Genomic DNA, 16,337 nt, shown 5'->3' on the forward strand with positions numbered 1-16,337 from the left:
GGCACTTATTTTCGAGTGTAGATGTAGTACTTAAACGACAAATGTGTTTTAATGTTGTGAAGTAATATTTATGTGGCAATGTGTGGTATGTGCAAATTTAAGAAAAAAAAAATATTTTTCTTAACGGGTCATAACGGGTCGGGTCACTTTACCTATTGGGTAAAGTGACCCGACCTGTTAAGGACCCGTTAAGATAACGGGTGTGACACGATACGACCCGTTAAGATAACAGGTGTTACACGAAAACGACACGAACACGACAGACACGTCCCGTTTGCCAGGCCTAGTTTGAAGGCCCACATGGGCTAGAAAAAAAAGAGATTTTGTTTCTTGTGTTTGAGGCCTTTTGGGCCCACACAGTTGATGTAAGAATGGTTATTGATGTGCTTTGGAAATCTCCTTGTTACGACAACAATCGCTTAAGTGTTTGGAATTGTGACCACTTTAGTGATAGTGTTTGTGTTTGTTTGTTTGTTGCTACAATTGAGATATGAAAATCTCTTATGTTTAGTGACGGGTTCTTTCCATACTCTCAACACTAGCTAGTCTGAATTAGAATCAGTTTGCCAGTCAAGTCAAGTCAAGTTCGCCGGTTAAGTCAAGTTAAGTCAAGTTTGCCAGTCAAGTCAAGTCAAGTCAAGTTCGCCAGTCAAATCAAGTCAAGTTAATTCAAGTTCACAAATCAAGTCAAGTCAAGTTGCATGCTAGTCCGCTTAACGGAGTCAGTCCGCATCTGCTTGTTTGCAAACCCATGTCGTACAATGCCATGAGTTTGACGGGAGGTATTGAAAAATATTAATATTTAGGTTTATTTTGAATGCTTTGTTTTTTGGGCTTAGTCCATTAGCATTAGGGTTTTGATTTCTTACATTTTAGGATTATGGTTAGTTTATTATAAATAGCATGCTTGTTATTCAGTCGAGAATAAGTTAATCACAATGTAGCCTCTTAGGGTTTTATAGCCATTCCATCATTCTCGTTTGTTTAATAATATTCCTATTAGTTTGTAGTCTTGGTTATTGCACGCTCAGATATTTCACTATATTTATAGAAGAAAAGAAAGAAAAAGAGGAGACAAGTTTGATTGTACTAAATAAATTGTAATGTCAGAGTCACATCCCAAAACCAATATTGGGGGAGGGTTTCATTGTTTGTAAGTTAAAACCTTTTACCCTCCGAAACGAGTTCAAGAACGTCCAAGTAGTTAGTACAATAATGTAGCCTCCGAAACAAGTTGATGTTAGCTGTGTAAAATCACGTGGTGGTTGGTTTGGGGGAAAAGACTAGATATTTCGACAAGCAAACTACTTTTAAGGAATGATGTAATTATAAGTTTCCAATTGGAATTGACAAGCAAACAACTTACTTTTAGTTGTATTTCTCAACATTTATTATTGAGGGTTTGAATCATAGTCCGAACTAAATTATTATGACCGACTTATTGTGAGGCTTAACCATATCTTCATTCTCTTTAGTGTAAAAATAAAGTCATTATTCTTTATTTACAAATCACAGTTTGAATGTAATGATATGGTAGTAAGTGCAAATAGTGTCATAAATACGTAATCTCTATTATGTTGAAAGATTTACAATAATTACAAAGCTACCGAGTGAAATGTAAAATATAGTAGAGTAGATTTATGAATTACTCTAGTTTCCAGATGTTATGCCAACTCACCTATAGTACAATAAGAACTTGGCCGGTGTTCAAGCTAGCATTGGTCGCAACCCGGTCTGGAGATACTTCTGCAAGATCGACAGAAACTAACATGAAACCGGGTGAATACTCCCATACTCATCGCTTGAGGGAAGAGACAGATACATGAAAATTATTTCGTGTAAGAATCTCCTGCAAGGTTATGTGACACTCAAGAAGCACGTTCTTCGGTCAGATTGAAGCCAGCGAGGGTGAAGAAGATCTCGAGGTATAACCACAGATTAGCTACTTGTATCCCTTTGCCCAAACAGATACACAAAATATCAGGATCTCCAAACCAAGCGAGTTGCATATCGTAGCCATGGCGTATGCGTTGCTCTCCAAGGGTATTTGCTTTCTCTCATTGCATTGAACTCGGCAATCAAGGTAGAAGCAGTACTCAGGCAACCTAGAAATCCAAATTGTATGCCTATTGCAACAATGTCGTGAGTCTTCGTGTTCATCTGCAACAACAACAACAACAACAACAACAACAAAGCCTTTTCCCACTAAGTGGGGTCGGCTATATGAATCCTAGAACGCCATTGCGCTCAGTTTTGTGTCATGTCCTCCGTTAGATCCAAGTACTCAAGTCTTTTCTTAGGGTCTCTTCCAAAGTTTTCCTAGGTCTTCCTCTACCCCTTCGGCCCTGAACCTCTGTCCCGTAGTCACATTTTCGAACCGGAGTGTCAGTAGGCCTTCTTTGCACATGTCCAAACCACCGGAACCGATTTTCTCTCATATTTCCTTCAATTTTGGCTACTCCTACTTTACCTTGGATATCCTCATTCCCAATCTTATCCTTTCTCGTGTGCCCATACATCCCACGAAGCATCCTCATCTCCGCTACACCCATTTTGTGTACGTGTTGATGCTTCACCGCCCAACATTCTGTGCCATACAACATCGCTGGCCTTATTGCCGTCCTATAAAATAAATTTTTCCCTTGAGCTTCAGTGGCCTACGACGGTCACACAACACGCCGGATGCACTCTTACACTTCATCCATCCAGCTTGTATTCTATGGTTGAGATCTCCATCTAATTCTAAGTTCTCTTGCAAGATAGATCCTAGGTAGCGAAAACGGTCACTTTTTGTGATCTTCGCTAGATTGCTCCGGTCATTAGTGAGGATAAGTATATAAATGGATAGAGATAGGAAAGCAAACACAAGATGTACGTGGTTCACCCAGATTGGCTACGTCCACGGAATAGAGGAGTTCTCATTAATTGTGAAGGGTTTACACAAGTACATAGGTTCAAACTCTCTTTTAGTGAGTACAAGTGAATGATTTAGTACAAATGACATTAGGAAATATTGTGGGAGAATGATCTCGTAACCACGAAACTTCTAAGTACCGGAGTGTGGTATCGTCTTGACTTTCCTTATCTGTCTCATAGGTAGATGTGGCATCTTCTCTGGAAGTACTCTTCCTCCATCCAGGGTGGTATCTGTAACTGGTGGAGATGCATAAGGTAATGTATCAATGTCACTTGAAGCTTACTTGTAGTTTCAGGTTTGGTCAAGCGCGATACAAACCATGTAGTAGGAGTCTCCCAAGTCGCCGAGCTAGGGGATCTGCTGAAAGAGGTGATAGACAAGGTAGACAATCAGAGCTCCGGCTGATTGTTCACATTCTCCCTATCTTGCAGGCAGCATGAAGGATAAAGAGAAGAAAAATGAGAAGAGATGATATGGGATACTTTTGCTTTTGAAGAAGTAACTTTCCACAGGCTTATTCTTGAACTGGGCTGGAGGGTTTTCTGGTTTCCTCCAGAGTATAAGGCCGACTGAAGAATTTGAGGGTCAAAACAAGTCCATCAAATCTAGAGTACGTTCGACCCTGCTGATATGGGATACTTTTGCTTTTGACAGAGTAGTGGATATATCGGCACGTGTGCTGTTACGCTTGTCTCCACATGTTTCCTTGTATCCTTCTCACTTGCCCTATCTGTTCCTCAGGCAGATGCGGTATCTTCCCTGGAAGCATACGATGTTGAAGATGAGTACTCGAGAGCAATGCCAGGTAAGTAATCAGGTAAGGGGTTCCAGGCAGTCAGTTCATGGCTGGAAGCTTGATTCCAAGTGTTGACTGATTGCTCTCTTTCTCCTTGTCTTGCAGGTAAGAACAAGGCCAAAGGAAAAGACGGGGAAAAAGCATGACATGGGATACTCTTGCTTTTAACCCTGATGATATGAGATATTCTTGCTCTAGTATAGCTTGTTTACAGAGGTATTATCGGGGGGAAAGAAAGCTGAATATTTCGAAAGGCTTCGTTGGGAGTGCCTTCTCAGATAAGAGAAAGGGTTGAGCATTTTTACAGGTCTGCCTGTCTGTTGGGGATAGAGGTCGACATATATAGGAGTCTCCCTAACATCAAGTAATAATGCTATTCCTTTACCCTGTTTGGTCATAGCACGGTAGTGGGAGCTGCCAGCTTCACAAGTTTTAACTCTGTCAGAGCACTTTGAAAAAGTGGTCTGTGGTATCTGGAAAGCTGATGTTGCTTGTGAAGATTACAGACAAGCTTTATCCAAGGAGATCCAGCTCTTGAAGTTGGGAAAGTGGTGCCTCTTCGGTTTTCGAACAAGCAATCCTGTCGGGGATCCAGCTCTCGAGATTCGGAGAACGATGCCTCTTCGATTTTTGAGAAAGCAATCCTGCTGGGGGTCTGGCTCTCGAGATTCGGAGAGCGATGTCTTCGATTTTTGAGAAAGTAATCATGTTGGGAGTCTGGCTCTCGAGATTCGGAGGGCGGTGCCTCTTCGATTTTGGAGTAAGCAATCTTGTTGGGAGTGTTTTCTCGAATGTGAGTAAAGGTTGGGCATGTTTGCTAGTCTACCTTGCCACGAAGCACAGAGGTTGACACACAGGGACTTTCCAATTATCCAGCAGTGGTACTGTTCCTTTACCCTCTCTTCGATTTTTGAGAAAGTAATCGTGTTAGGAGTTTGGCTCTCGAGATTCGGAGGGCGGTGCCTCTTCAATTTTGGAGCAAGCAATCTTGTTGGGAGTGTTTTCTCGAATGTGAGTAAAGGTTGGGCATGTTTGCTAATCTACCTTGCCACGAAGCACAGAGGTTGACACACCAGGACTTTCCAATTATCCAGCAGTGGTACTGTTCCTTTACCCTTTTGGGTAATAATATGGTAGCTAGACCTTCAAAATTTATGTGTCTAAACTTTGTTAGTGTTGTTTCTTTGCTATTCTTTTACCCTTCTTGGTCAGAGCGATGTAGTGGGAGCTGCAAGGTTCACGTGTCTCAACTTTGTCAGAGAACTTTGGCAAAGTTATATGTGGTACCCATGAGCTACTGTTGCGTGTGGGAAGTAGGTGATTGAACAGTACAATTCATGTGCTTTATACTTCGCCAGAAATCTTCGACAGAATGCCCATAATTTCCGCAAAGCTGAGTGTGCCTGTGACAGGTGCTGACAAGGCTGGAAAAGTAGGTGCCTCTTCGATTTCTGAGATCGGCCCTCGTGGTCTCTGAGCAGCCCAGCTTTTGAGAAAGCAAGCCTCTTCGATTTCTGAGATCGGCCTTCGTGGTCTTTGAGCAGCCCAGCTTTTGAGAAAGCAAACGCCTCTTCGATTTATGAGATCGACCCTCGTGGTCTCTGAGCAGCCCAGCTTTTGAGAAAGCAAACGCCTCTTCGATTTCTGAGCAAGCGCCTCTTCGATTTCTGAAGCTTCGTCGAGTGCAGATTTTTATAGGGGCTGACATTAAGTTCCAAAGCACACTTGAATATCCACCAGTAGAAGCTCAATTCTTGCACTTCTAAGATCTTGATTTGTCCGACCTCTTCTCTCTTCAACACCTTTGAAAATGTCTGGCCCCTCCGACCGTCGTTTTGACTTGAACCTTGTTGAAGAGGCAGCCCCGCCTTCTCCAGACAACATATGGAGCCCATCCTTCGTCTCCCCTACTGGTCCTCTTACCGTTGGGGATTCCGTGATGAAGAATGATATGACCGCTGCGGTAGTGGCTAGGAACCTTCTCACTCCCAAAGATAACAGACTACTTTCCAAACGGTCTGATGAGTTGGCTGTTAAGGATTTTCTGGCTCTTAGTGTTCAGTGTGCAGGTTCTGTGTCCAATATGGCCCAACGCCTATTTGCTTAAACCCGCCAAGTTGAATCATTGGCGGCTGAAGTGATGAGTCTCAAACAGGAGATTAGAGGGCTCAAGCATGAGAATAAATAGTTGCACCGACTCGCACATGACTATGCTACAAACATGAAGAGGAAGCTTGACCAGATGAAGGAATCTGATGGTCAGGTTTTACTTGATCATCAGAGATTTGTGGGTTTGTTCCAAAGGCATTTATTGTCTTCGTCTTCTAGGGCTGTACCGCGTAATGAAGCTCCAAATGATCAACCTTTGATGCCTCCTCCTTCTAGGGTTCTGTCCAGTACTGAGGCTCCGAATGATCCCCTTCCGGTGCCTTCTCTTTCTGGGGCTCTACCGACTGCTGAGACTTCTCCTAAGCAACCTTTGTGAAGGCTCCCTCTTGTTTGTTTATTTTGACTCAAGTATATGTACATATTTGTAACTTATCGGGGATATCAATAAATAAGCTTTCCTTCATTTCAACGTATTGTGTTAAATACACCAAAGCCTTCTTTGCTAAGTTCTTTGAATGTTCTTTTGTTGAAGCTTGTATGTTGAAGCTTTGTGAGTGGAGCATGTAGGTTGAGGTAGTGTTCCCTTAATTTCCCGAGTGAGGAAAACTTCTCGGTTGGAAACTTGGAAAATCCAAGTCACTGAGTGGGATCGGCTATATGAATCTTAGAACGCCATTGTGTTCTATCCTGTGTCATGTCCTCCGTTAGACCCAAGTACTCTAAGTCTTTTCTTAGGGTCTCTTCCAAAGTTTTCCTAGGTCTTCCTCTACCCCTTCGGCCCTGAACCTCTGTCTCATAGTCGCATCTTCTAATTGGAGCGTCAGTAGGCCTTCTTTGCACATGTCCAAACCACCATAACCGATTTTCTCTCATCTTTCCTTCAATTTCGGCTACTCCTACTTTACCCCGGATATCCTCATTCCTAATCTTATCCTTTCTTGTGTGCCCACACATCCAACGAAGCATCCTCATCTCCGCTACACCCATTTTGTGTACGTGTTGATGCTTCACCGCCCAACATTCTGTGCCATACAGCATCGCCGGCCTTATTCCCGTCCTATAAAATTTTCCCTTGAGCTTCAGTGGCATACGGCGGTCACACAACACGCCGGATGCACACTTCCACTTCATCCATCCAGCTTGTATTCTATGGTTCAGATCTCCATCTAATTCTCCGTTCTTTTGCAAGATAGATCCTAGGTAACGAAAACGGTCGCTCTTTGGTATTTCTTGATCTCCGATCCTCACCCCTAAATCGTTTTGGCCTCCATTTGCACTGAATTTGCACTCCATATATTCTGTCTTTGATCGGCTTAGGCGAAGACCTTTAGATTCCAACACTTCTCTCCAAAGGTTAAGCTTTGCATTTACCCCTTCCTGAGTTTCATCTATCAACACCATATCGTCTGCGAAAAGCATACACCAAGGAATATCATCTTGAATATGTCCTGTTAACTCATCCATTACCAACGCAAAAAGGTAAGGACTTAAGGATGAGCCTTGATGTAATCCTACAGTTATGGGAAAGCTTTCGGTTTGTCCTTCATGAGTTCTTACGGCAGTCTTTGCTCCTTCATACATATCCTGTATAGCTTGGATATATGCTACTCGTACTCATTTCTTCTCTAAAATCCTCCAAAGAATGTCTCTTGGGACCCTATCATACGCTTTTTCCAAATCTATAAAGACCATGTGTAAATCCTTTTTCCCATCTCTATATCTTTCCATCAATCTTCGTAAGAGATAGATTGCCTCCATGGTTGAGCGCCCTGGCATGAACCCGAATTGGTTGTCCGAAACCCGTGTCTCTTGCCTCAATCTATGCTCAATGACTCTCTCCCAGAGCTTCATTGTATGACTCATTAGCTTAATACCCCTATAGTTCATGCAATTTTGTACATCGCCCTTATTCTTGTAGATAGGCACCAAAGTGCTCGTTCGCCACTCATTTGGCATCTTCTTCGTTTTCAAAATCCTATTGAAAAGGTCAGCGAGCCATGTTATACCTGTCTCTCCCAAAACTTTCCACACTTCGATTGGTATATCGTTTGGGCCTACTGCTTTTCTATGCTTCATCTTCTTCAAAGCTACAACCACTTCTTCCTTCCGGATTCTACGATAAAAAGAGTAGTTTCTACACTCTTCTGAGTTACTCAACTCCCCTAAAGAAGCACTCCTTTCATGTCCTTCATTGAAAAGATTATGAAAATAACCTTTCCATCTGTCTTTAACCGCGTTCTCTGTAGCAAGAACCTTTCCGTCCTCATCCTTGATGCACCTCACTTGGTTTAGGTCCCTTGCTCTAGCTAGTTTATAGATACCAACTCTCCTTCTTTGGTATCTAGTCGCTTATACATATCGTCATAAGCCGCTAACTTAGCTTCTCTCACAGCTTTCTTCGCCTCTTGCTTCGCTTTTCTATACCTTTCACCATTTTCATCGGTCCTATCCTTGTATAAGGCTTTACAACATTCCTTCTTAGCCTTCACCTTTGTTTGTACCTCCTCATTCCACCACCAAGATTCCTTTTGGTGTGGGGCAAAGCCCTTGGACTCTCCTAATACCTCTTTTGCTACTTTTCGGATACAACTAGCCATGGAATCCCACATTTGGTTAGCTTCCCCCTCTCTATCCCACACACACTGGGTGATTACTTTCTCTTTGAAAATGGCTTGTTTTTCTTCTTTTAGATTCCACCATCTAGTCCTTGGGCACTTCCAAGTCTTGTTCTTTTTTCTCACTCTTTTGATATGTACATCCATCACCAACAAGCGATGTTGATTAGCCACGCTCTCTCCTGGTATAACTTTGCAATCCTTACAAGTTATACGATCCCCTTTCCTCATTAGGAGAAAATCTAATTGTGTTTTTGACGACCCACTCTTGTAGGTGATCACATGTTCTTCTCTCTTCTTAAAGAAGGTGTTGGCTAAGAAGAGATCATATGCCATTGCAAAATCCAAGATAGCTTCCCCATCCTCATTTCTCTCCCCAAAACCATGGCCACCATGAAAACCTCCATAGTTGCCTGTCTCCCTGCCCACGTGTCCATTTAAATCTCCTCCTATAAATAACTTCTCCGTCTGAGCAATTCCTTGCACCAAGTCTCCAAGGTCTTCCCAAAATTTCTCCTTCGAACTCGTATCCAACCCTACTTGAGGTGCGTACGCACTAATCACATTGATAAGTTCTTGTCCTATTACAATCTTGATTGCTATGATTCTATCTCCTACCCTCTTAACATCTACAACATCTTGTGTCAAGGTCTTGTCCACGATGATGCCAACACCGTTTCTCGTTCTATTTGTGCCCGAATACCATAGTTTAAACCCTGAGTTTTCTAGATCCTTTGCCTTACGCCCAACCCACTTAGTTTCTTGTAGGCACATAATATTTATCCTTCTCCTCACCATAACTTCTACTACTTCCATAGATTTTCCCGTCAAGGTTCCTATATTCCACGTTCCTAAACGCATTTTGCTCTCTTGAACTCTACCCTTCTGTCCTAGCTTCTTCACCCTTCCCTGTCTAATAAGATCAAAGTACTTCTCTTGTGTGTCCTGTGTAAAGTTGATAGGAGCATATGCTCCCAAACAACTTTGAGTGGAGTCGTTCGAAAAGAAGTTTCTATAGCCCCCTTGCTCATTTAACACTGCATCCGGGTGCCGATGGAGATACAGCGACCCTTGCTCACTTATCACTGTGCTCGGGCCACACAGCGCGCCACTTACGGGTGACGCCCTAGCTTTAGCGCGATTTCGTTCTGGATTCATTTTCATAAGGATTCGACGTAATCATGGAGTGCCGGCTGTTGACTACCTGACGCCCTCCCCCTCCTCCTTTATCCGGGCTTGGGACCGGCAATGTAAGATAAACTTACACGGCGGAGTTGTCTTCGTGTTCATCTGCGCAAACAGAAAAATTTTTACACGTTAGATTTCGTTGATTTTTCTATTGAAAAACCATGAGCATGGATCAAGACAATGCAGGACAAAGGCAACACACAGAATATTGTAAAAGAAACGAGTACACTTCAAAGAAACTTTTAAAACCCTGACGAGAAAAAAAAAAGAAAAACCACCACCCAAACTAATAAACTTGGCAGTTCATAACGTGACAAACTAATATACGTGAACTGTAAGCTTTCCGAACACAAGACCATAACACACGAAAAGTGATGGTGAGGATCAAGTCATCGAGTGGATGTGGACAGAGATCATACCATAAAAGTTTACCACTTTCTTCACAGTAGACAGGGCAACCATGACACAAAATGCAGAAACACTGGCAATTAGAGTACCAAATGGAACCCATTTCAACAACCCCACTTCCCTAATACACGTCCATTAAGCCAGGCTAAACCACCTGATCCACACATCAAGAGGTCCAACTATGCAACCTAACCACAATTGCACCTCGCCGCTGTCACTTTTAAATTCCTCTCTCAACATTATTCCACTCACACTCCATAGAGAACCTAGCATCCACAGCAACACAGCTAAAGATACCAAGTGATGCTTGTGGCTACAGTTGCACCTCGCCGCTGTCACTTTTAAATTCCTCTCTCAACATTATTCCACTCACACTCCATAGAGAACCTAGCATCCACAGCAACACAGCTAAAGATACCAAGTGATGCTTGTGGCTGTCAACCCTCCAACTCCTTCTAGAGCTAGTGACACCACATACTGAGTTCCCATCAAGAAGCTGCCTAAAACCCTTTGCTGTCTCTACCCTGAAAATGATGGAGTAGGCCGCAAGAAACAAACCTAATATAATCCGTCACATGAAAGAGAAGCACAGATTAGTCCAGCAGTTTGAGCTACTTTGGGTTTGTGATTAATCCGTGGATAATAGGCATCAAAGCTGAAACCAGCTAAATTCAATGAAATTGAAACATCATGCCTGGCATAGCCAGCTACATGTCTACGGCAGCAATTCTTTAGAATATGACATATTACCTATTAGAAAACCGAGCAGAGCAAACACCCAATGGCCTTCAGCACTGAGTTCAAGCATTTTCTGCTTCCAACCGCTGAAAGTTGTAAGGCTTCCTAAGTAACCGGTTGACAATCCAATGGCAAATAATCGGACGTATAGGATATATCTCCTTCGAAAACAACACCCAACGACCCCATCAAGAAAGAACCAACCTACCAAAATGCATTAGGAACAAAGTTTCCACTGAAACATCATCCAACATTTTTGTTATTCTCTAGTGTTTCACAATATAAAGATAGAACGGATGCAAGTTGATCATTATAAGAATCTTCATCTAGAGAGATTTCTACAAAAAAAATTATATTTTTAGCAAGGAAAATTTTGTAATGCATGATAAGATCTAGTTATCACAATTGTAAAGACCAGAATATGGCTAGTGTATTCTTCCACAAGCATCTGAAGATCCAAATCTTGTCAAACGAAGGCAATAACAGCTACAAACTCCGTATATGTTGTGATTCAAATAAATGCACTTTGGTATACATTGAAAAACAAAGTTAAGTGTGTTACCCTGGAGACTGCCAAACACAACTAAATGAACCATGCATGAACCGTACTCCAAGAATTTTGGCAACCTTATCGTATTGTCCTGCATGTACAAACACAATAACTTAATGTTACTAGCATGATCCAACCAGAAGGGGGGAAGACTTAAACATATTTGACTTTGTTACTTTCATGATAAAAAAAAAAGCAAACCAAATCTCCGGTACATGGTCAAGGATCTCTAACAAAGATTATGTACAATAAGAAAGTATCAACCTAAAGCTCACTTTCTTTTTGTCCTCATGTATGATCGCATCACTGAAAAGAGGAGATATGACTTCCTCTAGCAAGGGAGAAACAGGGGAAATTGCTTTGGATGCAACAGGGTCACGACCCCAGAACCCATAGGATTGGAGCTGAATGCCCTCTGAAGGAAACAAGTGGATGCTGCCACTCTCACTGGGCCTGTTTCTGTGAAGAGGCCGATCCTGAATATCTCCTGCCTCTGACACACATTCACTTTCATTGCCATCATCTAATTTGCTCAACTTTTTCAGTAACACCACACGGTTTAACAATACCAACGGAAAGCCAATGCAAGGGCCTACGAACTAATGAAATCAGAGTAAATCTCAATACCAAGCAAATCACAAAATGCTCTTCAAACCTACCTAAATCCAGCACACCCAATAATTGTTTCGATCCAATAATCAGTATTGAAACCAATTTCCATTCACTTTTATCAATTTAACATAATTTCTGTTCAAACTTATAGTATCAAACCTCGTGAATTTCAATTCATATACTGAAGACAAATCCTCACGCATCATATCTACAACTAGGATGCTAGTCTCGCAGTATTCCAACCCAATCAATCATTGTTGTGTGTTTCAACTATCCCACATAACATCGCTTGATGGGTTTGGAATATTGACACAGTAGCGTCCCTATTATAACATATAGGAAACGCAAAGTGTCCAAAATAATACTAATGACAAAAATCAGAATCTTGTATCAATAGTCTCGACTCTCGGAGTTCTTTAATCTTGGGACACCTACAACATTGGGTCTTTATGCTTTTGAATACGATGATATTTTAACCATTAGTGAATACGAACCTAATATATAGATGGATCTTTTGGACGACACGATTGTTGCACCAACGATAGAAACTTGAGTTGAATCCACCAGTTTCTTCAATGTTAGAGTGGGATGGGAAGGTGATGAAGATCAGCCACAATAAAGTCACTTCTTTGTGCACTAAATGCAAGTGACTGGCAAGATTGTCCTAGGAGTGGACATGTTGAACTGACTTTGGAATTGGAATAGAGAACTTCGGATCTGCCCAAATATCTCTAAGGATCACTGCCTTTTGCCTTGATTTTGATTTCATTTTGTTGAAAACAAAAAGCCTGTAAGAGTTTTCAATCAAGGATCTAAACCAATGAAATAATTGTAGTCACTTGTATTTAATTTGTTTAGATCCTTGATTGAAAACTCTTACATGTGGTATCAGAGCCACCAATTAAATCTTGAACGGTGCCGTTTGTCTTTTGGGTATAAAAGATTGAAACTTTTTCCGCTGCGTTCTTCTTCATTTCTGCTTCGAACATGGTGACTACTCAAAGTTTCATTTCTAACTCTTTGTTCATGTAAAGTTGCTAGAAGTTGATTTGCTTTCTTTATTACGATTGTTGCTATAAAAATCTTGATTCATCAAACTTCTCCAAAGTTGATTCGAATCGAGGTATGAACCCTAGAATTTATTAATTTGTTCTTTTTTTTGAATTATTAGTCTGTTTTATAAAGGATTCAAACCTTATCTGACTCGGTTGGATTGAATTTTTCCTTTTATATTAAAAATTACCATTGTGATCTTTTAAACTGTGTTCGATTCGATTATAGTGTTGATGGTAAAGTTGTCTGATCTTGTTAGAATTCATTGGATATCAAATGTGGTTAAATTGATCTGTCTAATGGCCTATCGTAGTTCATTGTTAATTATATATTAACAATATCAAATTTGGCTTGATTTATTAAGAATTATTCAATATACTACCAAAGTAGTTTAGTTGAGATTTTGCTCTTAAGAATCAATTTTGTCGGTCAATTGTAGTTTATGAACTGTAACAAGTAAAATTAGCTTCTAAAGAGGTTGTTTTTTTATTGGAATTAGTCATAAGCTAATGTATAGTGAGCAATGGAAAACTTGGATTATGTATTGTTCTTCTTGCCTAAAGGTGTGGATTGACATAATTTCTGGTGCTTTATTCTTGGCTATGCAAATGTTTGAATGTTCATCTTAATATATAGAATGGTTTCTTGCCCAAAGGTGTAACTAGTTTCTATAGTTGAATATGGAGAAAGCTTGTTCAACTTTCTTGTCATAGATATTATGAAATTCAAACACTTACGAAATTTTGAACAACTTACAGGTCTCAATATTTTGAATCTCATCAATATTGAGAAATTGAATGAGAACAACTTCAAAACATGAAAGCAACAAATTGACATGAATCTAGGACTTTTGGAGTTTGCCATTGCTTTCAAGCAGCCTAAGCCACATGCCTTGCCTACCAAGATTACAAAAGAAAATAAATATGCATTTGAAAAATGGGAGAGAGCAAATGAAATGTCCCTGCTTATTATGCAAAATGCTATGGAGGAACATATTAAAGGAGGCATACCTTCATGTGATTTGGCTAAGGATCATTTGACAGCTATTGAGGAAAAATACAAGAGGTCAGATAAGGTGGAGGTAGGGTCTTATTTATCCTCTTTCACTTTTATCCTCTTTCACTTTGAGCAATTTCTGGTGCACATGGCACTTAGTTCTCTATCAGCTGAATATGAACAAGTCAAAATCAACTACAACACACAAAAAGAATCCTAGAGTGTGAATGAACTGATTGCAATCTGTTGTCAAGAGGAAGAAAGGCTTAAGAAAGGCAAGGAAGAAGCTGTCAACCTGGTATCTCAAATTTGATAACATGGTCTCTTCATTTTGTTTTGTTGAAAATAAAATTGATAATTGTATCTACATGAAGATGGTGAAATCTAATTTTATTTTTCTTGTTCTTTATGTAGATGACATATTGCTTACTAGCTCAGACTTTCAGTTATTGCAAGAGACAAAAAGCATGTTAGCCAACAGTTTTGATATGAAAGATTTGGGAGAGGCTAATTATGTTTTGGGCATCGAAATAGTCAGGGACGAACTAAAAGAGTATTGGGATTGTCTCAACAACACTACACTAACAAAGTTTTGAAAAGATTCAATATGGAAGCATGTTCTGGTGGTGATGTTCCTATTAGCAAGGGAGACAAATTTTCGGTTGATCAGTGTCCTAAAACAAATTATGAAATCGAAACCATGAAGGATAAGCCTTATGCCTCATTGGTTGGAAGTGTCATGTATGCTCAGGTATGTACTTGACCAGATTTGGCCTTTGCAGTAAGTGTGTTGGGAAGATTTCAACAAAATCCAGGTGTCTCTCATTGGAATTCAGCCAAAAAGGTTTTGAGGTATTTGCAGAAAACCAAGTCTTACATGTTGAAATATAATCATGTAGATTCCCTTGATTTGGTGTGTTATAGTGATGTTGATTTGGGTGGAGATATTGACGATTGTATGTCAACAAGTGGATACATTTTTCTCTTGGAAAATGGTGCTATTTCATGGAAGAGTCAGAAACAAAACACTCGAGTAATATCAACCATGGAATTTGAGTATATTGGATGCTTTGAAGTTGTTAGACATTCTAATTGGCTTAGGAACATGATTTTGGATATGAAGATTGACAGAAACATAGAACGACCATTGAAGCTATATTGTGACAATAGCCCAATTGTTTTCTTTGCTAAGAACAACAAGCGTTCTGAAGCTTCAAGGCTTATTGACATCAAGTATTTGGTGGTTCAAGACTAGGTCAGAGATAAGCTCATTGATATAGAGCACATCAGTACTTATAATATGGTTGCAGACCCTTTGGCGAAGGCAGTGTACGTTACAACCTTTTAGAGATTGGTGCCAAAGATGGGCCTACATGCATCTCTTGATCTAGTTTGAATGTGGGAGAAAGGTAATGTTTTATCTCTTTTGTTTCAACTTTTCATATTGTTAAACTGTTTTCTCTCTTTTGTTTCAGCTTTTCATATTGTTAACTAGATAGTGGACTTTTCTATGTTATAGATGAGTTTTATTTCTTGTAAGCAAATTACATTATGTTGGTAATTTTTTATGAAGCAATTTTCACGTGGATCTAGTATTATTGATTGTGTTTTGCAAAACTACGAAGAAATTTTGGAATGTCTGACATTAAAATGACCAAAATGTGGGAGCTTTATTGGTACCAAAGTTTTCACACATTGATTCCTTAATTACAATGATGACACTTGATATGATTGCTAAGTGATTGTAGAGTGCTGGTACAAGAATGGTTGTGTCAAGTTTTCTATGGTCCTGCAATTATATTGATGTGGAGAGTTATTGAAAATTCTTGTATACATGAGTATGATTCTGTGATCACTATTGCCTTATTGGATATAATGCTATTTCAGAAATGATGAGGCTACACTCATGTGGGAGAATGTAAGATTATGTCATGTGTGTGAATTTGCCACATCATTTTATCTGTATTATATTAAATAAGAAATAGAATTATACATGTGTTAGGAGATAAATAATATATCAAATTGGTTGGGAATAGAACTTTGAGGGAGTGGTTTAAGCCACTCACATAATGGGATGACAGTTTTCCTTAATAGGAGGAAACTGTCAACAGTTGGATATATATGAATTTGGTCTCTCCTCTCACAATTACGTTCATTACAAAGTTTTCCCTATTGAAACTGAACACCAATTGTCAGAGAGGAGAAGGCTAATTCAAGAACCATTTACTATGAATTCATCAAGTAAGTTTTTATAGATTGTTTCTATAGAGTCAATCCTGCATTTGATTGTGATGTTAATTGTAGTTACTTGTATTTAATTGGTTTAGATCCTTGATTGAAGACTCTTACAGAGCC

The 16,337-nt window shown here is 40.1% G+C and overlaps 1 long non-coding RNA gene and 1 pseudogene across 1 annotated transcript; one reads left to right on the forward strand and one right to left on the reverse strand.

Moving 5' to 3' along the window:
* Nucleotides 1-1,942: 1,942 nt before the first annotated feature.
* Nucleotides 1,943-12,139, reverse strand: LOC103421977 (fluoride export protein 1-like; annotated as a pseudogene).
* A 294-nt stretch (nt 12,140-12,433) lies between these two features.
* On the forward strand, nt 12,434-15,574 carry LOC114826361 (uncharacterized). The gene is made up of 3 exons (XR_003775173.2): nt 12,434-13,056; nt 13,745-14,280; nt 14,397-15,574. It is a non-coding gene; the product is annotated as an uncharacterized lncRNA (long non-coding RNA).
* Nucleotides 15,575-16,337: the final 763 nt, after the last annotated feature.

The sequence above is a fragment of the Malus domestica genome, chromosome 08 (genome assembly GCF_042453785.1).
Source record: "Malus domestica chromosome 08, GDT2T_hap1".
NCBI classification, from domain to species: domain Eukaryota; kingdom Viridiplantae; phylum Streptophyta; class Magnoliopsida; order Rosales; family Rosaceae; genus Malus; species Malus domestica.